Source organism: Dromaius novaehollandiae, chromosome 1 (assembly GCF_036370855.1).
Source record: "Dromaius novaehollandiae isolate bDroNov1 chromosome 1, bDroNov1.hap1, whole genome shotgun sequence".
NCBI lineage: Eukaryota > Metazoa > Chordata > Aves > Casuariiformes > Dromaiidae > Dromaius > Dromaius novaehollandiae.
This window is the reverse complement of record NC_088098.1, coordinates 164593212-164604254: the sequence shown is the minus strand read 5'-3', so window position 1 is coordinate 164604254 and position 11043 is coordinate 164593212.

Below are 11043 nucleotides of genomic sequence, written 5' to 3'. Positions count from 1 at the left end.
GTTTGTATAACCTATGCAGAAATACCCCAAAATAATTAATTCTGCAAAAGCAAGCCAGCTAAAGACATTGTTTTCAACAGATCTTGTATAAAGATTGCCAGTCTTTACATATTTAACATTTCATTTAGTTAAGACAAATACCTAAATGGCATCTCGACAGTTTCAGTTTTCCTGGTTTTCTGATGTGATGTGACCATTGCTAGAAATAGACCTTCTATTCAGGGACTTTTTCATCAGGTTTATCATTCTGAATTTGCTGTGGGAACTGCTAGCACGGCCAGGGAACACCAAAATTGAGAATGATACAGCTGATAGGTTTTACCCTTTATCAGCTTCGCACTAATATAATGCAGCTCAGACTATTATTTGCATTTCTTCAAAAGTAAAAAGATGCTTCCTGTGGGATTATATCACTATTAGAGATTTCTTATTCTATTATCTTTAGCCAGCACAGTATTGAGCCAAAACAAGGATTGCGTAAACTTCATTTGTGGTAATAAATTTAATGAGCAGCACTAAGAAATGTCTAAAGAGCTGAATTATGATGACATAGTATTTGCTAAGTAGAGCTTTGTATTTTTTGTACATTGTTTCATTAAAGACACACTAGATCTTTTGCCATGCAGCTAAAATTGAAAATAGCAATGTACATTTTAAACAGCTGCCATGCTGGGCAATCACTGGAAGGAGAACAATCTCTAAAACAGATATAAGATGTAAAATTAGAACACTTATCCTTGTTTCTTGTTAAAGGCAATGGTTATAGTTTTGTCATGTTTTATATTGCCTAAGTAGTAAAATTCTATAGTTTTAGTGCATATCATTGACAGGCAAAGGGAGGAGGGATTAATATACAAGATCTATTTCATTAGGAAATGTAATCAGAATAGGTCTGTTTAGTGTCAGAGGCAATGTTTGAAAATGGTAGTACACTAGCCACAGTGAACGGCAACTAACTTGGTCAAATCATGGAAAAAACAAAGGAAAAGTCTAAAGGCTTCATACCCAGGGACTGGGTGTTGGATGGTATCTTGTAATCCTTCTGGACCCAAACCTGATAGAGATCATCTTCATTCAGTAACTTCCATGTCTGAAAAATTTGGCCTCTGAAAGATGCAGTTCTGAAGAGCTACCCTAAAAGAAACTTACCCCAGTAAAGAGACACAACACAGCACAAACATAAAAATAAAATCAAATACTTCATAGGAAATAGCTTTGCCTGGAATAAATACAGCACTTTCTGCTCTAAGGATTTCTGAGACTCCTGTATGGGGCTAATAGTTATGACAGAAGACACACAGGAGACCCTTGCTCTTCAGAAGTAGCATTTAAGATCAAGGAATTACTCCAGAGAACAGTACAATAAAAGGCACTAAGCTCTTATGTGTACACTCATACATGTATCTGCAATTATGCAGATAGTAAGGGAGAAAAAAGACATAGAGAAAAGCCATATTAATTCTGCTATAGACTACAGAAGTTTATGTAATCTCTCTGGAAAACAAAAATGGATGTCAAGAACATGAGAGAAAATGAGAATGGGTATGCCCCATAATCCAGAATTCATACTGAAACTATCTATCTGCAGTTCAAAATTTCAAAATATTTTTGCTTCTATTTTTCATAAATTGGAACATACTTTTTTTTCAAATCCATCAAATCTGGTTGGTCTGCTTACATGCTTTTTTGTTTATCATGTGTAACAGTCTTTCCTCTGTCACTTCTTTCTCTTTTTGGGTATTTGTCACCACACTTACACAGTCCTCATCCTCTTTTTCCCAGTTCTGCCAGTTTACTCTCTACGCTTATAAGCACATCATCACATATTTACTCTGAGCGAAACAGCCATCATGATTGTGATGGTGCACCTTGAGTATGTCAATAATTCATATTGTACAGTAAAGAGAATTTGAGAAATATATGTGATCTCTGTAAATCACCTTGAAAACTGATTATATCTAGAATCATTGAGATCAAAAGGAAGCACTAGACCTGGGACACAAAGGAAAGAAGACAAAGAAGACAATGGAAAGAGTCCTAATAAGAAGGATAAATATTTATGGTTTTTCTTTTGTAGAAATGCTGATGAACCTCATCAGGTATGATTTTTTTCAATCACTTCTTATGGCCAATATTCTACTATTTCTAAAAGAAATCATCCAGGGGGAAAAAAAAAAGATAAATTAAAAGTAGTTTTGGACTGTATCATTCACCTGGAAATGACCCAAAAGAGACTTTATTACTAGACTGGTACATCTTCATTTTCTTTATTTAAGCTAGATTTTCTCCACAGGACTTGAAAAGTCCATACATGATGAGCCAATGCTTTGTGTTTGGTGTCATATGTTTCTGAAAACAATTTATCGGTTTTTCCTTCATTTTTAAAAATGTTTAAGCCATCTACTTTAAACAAATGGTCAATGTCATGTAGAATGCACTTGAAGAGAAAGAATGCTTCAGTTTCAGAAACTGGATGGAGGTCTGGAATAATCTCCTAAGAGTCTTGGTGAGCAGTAGACAAGATAGTCCTCTCCTGAAACATTGCAGAAGGCTGCAGGAGATATTAGGTGGGAAAAACTCCCAAGAAACACAAGATGTGAGCTGACAGAATTGTGAGCTATGTGAACTACAGTGAGATTCTAAAAATGCTGGAAAGAATATGTGTTACTTTATAACACATACAACTGACAATACTGATGGTAGTCTCAACAGGAAAGGCAAAGGCTGAACAGATATAGGAATGAAATGATATGGAAGGATTGCACTTTGATCCAAGGCAAAGATAATCTGGCAAATGTTCTTTGTAATTTGTGTTATAAATACCTCTGTCCCTGTTACAGTGATAAAGGCCTTGAACTATAGTTTTTTAAGTTCTCTCATCCCCAAATTCTGGCTACATCAAGCAGACACACACCATATTTACACTACTTGTAAGAGAGGTTTTCTGTGGTTCCTACATCTTGGTGAACGCCCAAGCCATGCCCCAGCCATGATTTAGGACAAGTCAGCATTGTGCAATACCCTCAGTTACACGAGAGTGGACCTTTGGAGCATGAGAGCCGTCACGTTCCTTACATGAGTATTGGTCTGGATGTCTAGGACACCAGCCCCAGGAATGCATCAATAACAAGGTTAGTGACCCACAGAAACCTAAAAACACGGTGCGCTGCTGAAAAATCACAGCATTTCTTTTTTTCCAGGATTTTTACAGAGAGTAGTAGAGCTTTGAGTCTTTTTTAAAACCAGGTGGGAGCTGGAGGTCTTCAGAACTCCAGATTTAATGAGCTTCAGTCAGAAAACAAACAAGGAATGGAAATAAGGTGACAAATAGCAGAAGGTAATCTTGTCTACAGTGCAATCAACAACTGGGAGCCAAAGGTTCTCTAGTTAATAATCAGATAATATAGACAGGCTTTGTCAAGAATTTCTTGTGGCATTTCTGCAGTGTTGATTTCTCTTGAGAAGGTCTCCTCGTTGCAAGAAAGTGGAAAATATCCAGATGCTTTTTGTCAAGTAAGGAACCATTTGAAAGAGGACTCACTGTCATACCTATACCACTAATTCTTCTGTAACATGAACAGCTGAAAAAGAATTGTGTCCTAGTCCAAATTTGCCCTATTCAGTGAAGTGTATTAGCCATCATTTTTAACCTAATATTTATCAGCTGTTAACAAACAGAAGCTGCCAAAACACAGCAGTTACTTTTTTGCTCTCATATTTCCTGGGTTTTATAGTATTTATATAGAAAAAAAAATAGTAATATCTCACCATCACAGGAATCATGGAAGGAAATTTCTGCTTATGTCTAAATTATTTTAGATTAATATGTGACTGTCTTTTTATCCTTAAAAATAACCATGCTATTCCAAACACCATTGTACAGTAGTTAATGATAAGCCCTCACTCTTCAGTAGATTATAATACTGCATTAGCAGAATACTATTTTAGCAATTTACACTGTGCTGAGGAACTGTTACTATAGTCCACCATGGGCTAAATAAATATTTCAGGCTATATATGACATGTTAACTCCCTAATCTACTTTTAAACCTGATATGGGAAAATGTTTACAGGAAAATGTATTGCTCTGCTGCAGTCCACAGAGCTATTTCAAAGGAGCTGTTGTCTGTTTTGATGCTGCATTGTGCTGCCAGGAGAGGTGAAAGAGGAAGATGAAAAACAAACAAGTAGTTATAAATCACTTGTAATTGAGCCTTATATTTGAAAATGGAATGTAATAAAGTTGCAAAGATAGAAAAATTTTAAATCATGTTTAAAAAACAAATGGATGATGAAAAAATTTAAAGGAGGAAAGTGGCAGTGCATTTTAATCTATTTTAAAAGCCTCTGTCAATACTCTTTATGAGTTAAGTGTTTGAAAGAACCTTACTGAGATGGTACAAGAAACATCGTAACAGAAATTTATCTTTCAAATAACCATAATATCAGTCTTTTTATAAGAAAGGTCTTGCCCAACAAGACATATATTCCTGTTTTTCTCTATGAATAAAGATCCTTCTAGCTGCTATACAACACATGATATGGGGGGTTTTAGTATCATTAACACACATACAAGTATTTAGATCATCCTGACATGAGTTTTGCAGTAAACACTAATGAAGCTGATTTTTTTTCATTCTTGGCTTTTGTTGAAATAATAATAATAATAATAATAATAATAAACCCAGCAATCTTACAAGTAAGTTGTTGCTTTCCAGCAGTTCTCATCAACCCATTATTTGGCCCATGTAAGTGTATGAAAACTGAGCTACACTGTCTCAGTATAATGCAATTCTGGGAAGCCATCCAAATCTAGGAATGTTGTTTTATGATCAGCATATCAAAACTGGACAGCTAATTCATCTAATGCTCGACTCAACTAAGAAAAACACACAACCAAGGAGTTTGAAGCTGAGATTTTATATTTAATAAATATGGTGCCTGATTCCTTACTAGGAGTGCTAGAGTTTTTACCCTTTGGAAAACTCTTTTCCATTTACAGTTGTTTTATTAACAGGCAACAGAGTTCAGAGCAAGAGAGTCTTTTATGAAGTCAAGATTTCATCTATGCATATATTAAAGAGTTTGTAGACAGAACCACACCACAGCGTAGTGTTGTCATCTGTTTAAAACCTATCATAGCAAAGCTGCAATTAAATGATGTCTCATTACTTGCAAAATCTTTACAGTCTAACCCTCTTTTTTGCTTCAGTGGTTTACTAGTTTCCTCACTCTGAAATCTGAAGGTTATTTGAAAAGAAACAGACAGACAATTTGTCTTTACAGGAGGAGTAGATTAGGGAAACAGTTTAGAAAGAATGAACTCTGGAAGTAGCAGAGCTGTGTGTCTGAAGTCATATTGAAAATTGCTTTCTAGTGCTGTTTATGTTCTCTGGCTTCAAGAACATGCAGTGTGGGATGATGAGTGTCAGCTAATAAACATGACAACTCCAAGAGGGAGTCATGAAGTGACAGCAAAAACACCTGGTAAGTACAGCAGGACCCAGAAATCCCAGAACTTCAAAATCACAGATTTGTAATGGGTGTGGAAGGCAGCATGATATTAAATGTGCAGCCATTCTTTCACAGGTCTGTAGCAGGTTACTTGCCATGGGAAATAACTTACAAGTCATTTTTTCTCGTTGTTGAGCTTTGCGTCTTTGTGGTTTTGGGGCTTGTAGGATAGCCAGAACACAGTCACACATTTCAGGTTGCATTACCATTTATGCAGCCTTTATCAGTGACTCATCTTAACTAATATACCTAGTCTTAGATACAAAGTATATTGATTGTCAATAACACATCTGAAGTTCCTGCTCTCTTAAATCTTCTCTTTAACCTTTAAGCTATTTCTTGCAGCAAAAGGGTTGAACAAGGATCATTATTGCATCAAATGTAAGAAAATACTCATTCAATCTCCTCAAGTGTAACTTTTCTCACTGTAGATCTCCCCAAATCCTGTCTAAAGACTGAAATGAGCCACATAATTTTTACTATTTTTGCTAGAGATTAAATGACAAAGTCTAGACTTGAGAACAGAGAATAAAGACCCCCCCAGAACTGTAAAGAGTGAAAAGCACTAGGCTTATATATCCTAGCATTTTGGAATGACAGGAAGATGTATAATAAGAATATATACAAATAATCCATAAAATGATAAAACCTCCAATAAAGATAAAATCTGAAGACTTCCTTTGGAGAAGTTTAATAGAACAGAAAAGTACAAACAAGCTGGATGAACTAGATTCAAAACATCTATCAATCCTTCTCTTGGTGTCTAAATTAAATTCAAATCAATTTCTGATTCATCTGCCCATCACATTCTGTGCTGACATTTAGAACCTAAGGCTAAAAGTGATGAAACCAATAATTTATAAAACAACTTGCCTTACCTTTAAGAAGGCACATGCATATCAAAACAATAAAGAGGAATAGGGATGGGGTCAGAGGCAGACAGGAGAAAAGAGAGAGAAGAGTAAAAAAACTGTGTACTTTGTTGTTCTTCAGGAATATTGTTTTTATATTAAATTTCATCTGCAAGAAATACAAGCCTTTCAAAATATTGAAATGATGGACAGGTGATGAGAAACTGTGCCAGCTGAAAAGGAGATATTGACTAAAGGAAAAGAGAAAGATGAGAGGGAGAGGGAGAATAAGAGGGAGAGGGAAGGGGGAAAAATCCTTTTCTGGGCCAGAACTTTTATTGCTTTCTAACTCCAATTCAATTCTGCACACAACGAAGTAGGTCTAATGAACTCATTTCATGTACTATTTGAGACTATACAAGACACTCTGACCTCATTAGAGAGAAAAAAACATGAATTAGACATCTGTATGGTGAATTACAAGGTTGAAGAAAACTGTGGCAGATGCTATACAGCATAACATGGATGGAATATGATTTTAGCAATATAATTAAAACTGCAGATATTATGACAAAATGGGAAGTTAAATATGTCAGTTAAAATTTCAAAGGGACAGCAAGAGGCTGAAACTGAAGAGTTTATTTGCAAATTAATTTTTGAATAGTTATCTAGACCCTCTAAAGAGGGTGTGCATGCATAAATGATTTTGAATCCTGTGTTATGAATCATTGCATGTCCTGTTAAGCAAGGTAGTGTTGGTGACTAGCTGTATACAAATATATCTATATAATGTTTCTTGGTACTGTCAGAGTAATAAAATACATACATTAGTGAAAATATAAGTTATTATGAGAAAGATATCAGTAAGGATAAATGACAATGAAAGAATTAAAATACAGAAGGAAAACGGGACAAGGTATTTGTATACCAGGAATATATTGCAGAATGGAACAAGCAAGGCAGCATGTGAACTGAATAAGGAATAAAGTAAAGAATCCAAAAGATGTCCCAGTTGCTACTTTACATCAACACTCCCTCTTCTCCAAACTTCTCTTCATCAAACACTCATATGCAAAATTTCAATAGAAACTGAGAGAGGAGTCTCAAAGTTTTCTTTGGAAAGAACTTCAAGATGGAATTATAATAGACCAGACTCTCAATTTGTGTAAATCAGTCAAGGTTCCCAAAAAACAAAATAGTTGGGTGATTTACAGTAGCTGAGGATCTGACCCAATATAGAAATTCCTGTTTCATTTTGTTTTGCATTTCCTTACAGCGTGAAGAAGAAAGCATGGCAAGCATATGAGTAGGAAAACGATGTTATATCACAAGTGATCCAGACTCCTATTTTCTCCAGATACTTTTCAAGAATGCAAAGGAAAAAGAAAAAGAAAGGCGTTGTTAGCAATGAGGAAATAATTTATAAACAAAAGAACCAAAACTGCCATTTCTATGCAACACTGCTGCAGAAGTTTGGCCTGGATACAAACTTCTGGATAATCTGAGATTGAACAGTAACTTCAGAAACACAAATAAATATCAAAGGATACTTGAGGCCATAGTGCTAATGGTTCTACCAGTCTCATTTATATTTGTCCTTTGAAAAACTTTAATGGGACTGAAGTTATTTTATAATAAGAGAGGTGATGTAGGGAGTAGTTTCATAAGCAGCTGATCTTGCTAAAAATTGCTACAAACAATTTTTTTTTCTCCGAAAGCAGTCAGATTCAATGGAATAAACAGACTGTTCCCATGCCTTTCAAAGCTTTATAGTAACTAGTGCTGGCAGGCAGAAGGAAACATGGCTGCAGGCAGAAAAGAAAGCAGGATCACTTCTCTTCGTGGCAGCACTGTCCTGGTTCTTCACGAGCCAGTTGTGAAACAAAAACCATAGGACAATTTGGGAAAACTATCTTCTGAAAGTGTTTAAATTCATTTATTGACTATGGAAGATGTTGGAATGCCGAGGTCAGCATGATCTAATTCAGGTTTTGCACAAATCTAAGTAAAATTTGGTTCTCAGGATCAAAATCAAGGCCCAAAAAGCAAAGTTCACAAATGGATTGTATCTTTTCTCTTTCTGCCCTGTTCATCTTCTCCTCCACCCCATGTTAGTGATCAGCTTCAATAACAAATCTGACAGCATTCACAGCACTGCAAAGAGAAGGACTTAAGACACATCCTTCCATTCAGTATTTCCTATTAATTATATTGGTCTATATATTACAGCATTCTGGGTGCTGTGAATTGTAGTTCAATGCTTTGATTAAAAATACTGCTCATTTGCTCTTTCTACATATAAGAATGGACTAAGGTAAGGAAAACTTAATTCAATCTATTTTATGTTTCTAAGTTAGGTACAGTCATGTTTGAAAATAATATGTTAGAGTGATTCATGATGTTTCTGAAAACTTTGATACCTAGATTCCATAGCTTTGACTGTTGCATGTCTGGGGAGCCCAAGTACCTATGTTAGATTGCTCTGATAGAGTGTCCTGGGTAAACACCTCTCAGACTAAAACTCAGAGATCATGAAGCTCATTAAAATCGGGAACTGTAAACATGAATTTTGATAAACATGAATTTTGATAAAATGGTTTGCTCACTTCTTCATGGTTAGAGAAGACATTCTTTAATGTTACTTCGTTACATGTATCAGTGAGGGATGTGATGTGTCTTCACCAAAGGATTGCATTTTCTTCTCTTCCTGACTCTGAAAGTTGTATTTTGGGATATACAGTTATGCTGCTTCAATACATGGCATGTAACGGATATTCTACTGATTTTGTTGCTCTACAGACTGCTAATCATGTCATTGCCTGAGAAAAGCTACATTTCCCCACACCTGAGTGCTTTTAAGAATGCACATCAGCAGCAAGAGAATGTTGAGGCAGACCAGGATATGTCTGAAAAGGAGACAGCCTGTGTTGCTACCTAGGGCTAAACCCTCTACATTTGATCTTAGTGCAGGCAGAATTAATTTGCCTGGATCTAGCCTACTAGATTTAGTCCATTTGATGCTGAAGCACTTGACAATTCAACACTTTTCTGCTAAAAGGGAGTTGCTCTGAACTAATAAAATCTCCAGCAATGTATATATAATCTAACTTGTGTTGTTTCTCTCTTGAGAAACTGGAGGAAAAAGAGTAGCTGATGCCTTGTTTTGGCCTGAGATTTCCACAGAACCTTCTTTTCCTTACTTAACCAGTGTAACAGGAAAGAAAATGAAATGAAAATCTTCTGTATTTCCAAAGGATACTCCTTATACTGAAGATAGAATCAGAATCATATATGTTGGAAGAGACCTCCAGAGGTCATCTAATCCAACTTCCTGGGCAAAGCAAGTCCAATAGGTTGCTCAGGGCCACGTCTAGTGGATTTTTAAACCTCTCCAAAGATGGAGATTCCACAACCTCTCTGTTGTCTCTGTCAAAAATTGTCTCTGGACAGGTGTTTGACTACCTTCATGGCATTTTTTTTCCTTATGTAAGAGGATTGTATTTCCTTTCCTTACTCTGTGTTCCAGGTAGTCCTAGTTACTTCTCTTTCCACTGTGCACCTCTGAGAAGTTTGAGTTAGTCTTCCCTGCACCCTCCCATTAGGTAGTTGTAGGGAACATTAAGATCTCCCTTAGTCCCTCTTGTCCAGGGTAAACAAGTCCCCAATCTTCAGCATTTCCTCACAGGGCATTTGGACCAGCCACCTGAGTGTCTTGGTAGCCCTTCGCAGACCTCGTTCCAGTATGTCTTTCGTCATATAAGCTCTATGAACAGAAACTGGTGTGTATCATTGATTAAGAAAGAATAACTGCAATGCATACACAGAATGGGTCAAAGTAGAAAGAAAATATTTGCTCCTTTCATTTACATCCTGGATTGTTTAGCAGAGAGATAATCTGCTCTCCACTTTGTCTAACAGAGCATAGGTATATGGAGTAGCATATATTGTTCTATACATACACATATGGACAACTTACTTTAGTTTGCATTTTCCTTTGTGTCCAGTGCAAGTAAGTTTGAAAAGCTCAGACTCCTTGGAGCCAGCGTTTAATGAAGGGGCTATAGCTTAGACTACTTTGTTCATTAATTCTAAATTTAGCCCTGGTATTAAAACTGAACACACTGCAGGAATGTTTTTTTAAAAATATCACATCCTAACTCTCACAAAATAAACTATTTGTAATGGTCTCTCCAGAATACAAAACAGAGAACAACTGAAAAAAGCTGCTTTTTACAAGTCAGAATATATTTTAATGACCACGTTTCTTTAAATCAAGAGTCTACTCCCATTTTGTGAGATTTCTGTATTGTGAATGCTTGGCATATTTCATGAGCACTATGAGGCTTCATAAATGTGTATATGATTTTGCAATGCATTATTTAAAGGAAGAAAACTCATAGGAAAATAAGTTCAACCAAAAAGATTCACCCATACCGATAGCACAGTCATTTGTGGGATCATGATTTCAAATATCAAAACAGACAGTGTGTCTAAAGTGCCCTTTTATTTTAAATGGTAGGTTGTTAATGAAAGGACAAAGATTGTATCAAGCTCAGGAGACCATGCTTAAATTTACTGTATCTCAATGTGTTTATAGAAACAATAAACTGATTCATTAGGAACTGAGAGGAAATGTTTTATAGTTCTTATTAAGGTCACAAGTTCCATAAAAATCCTA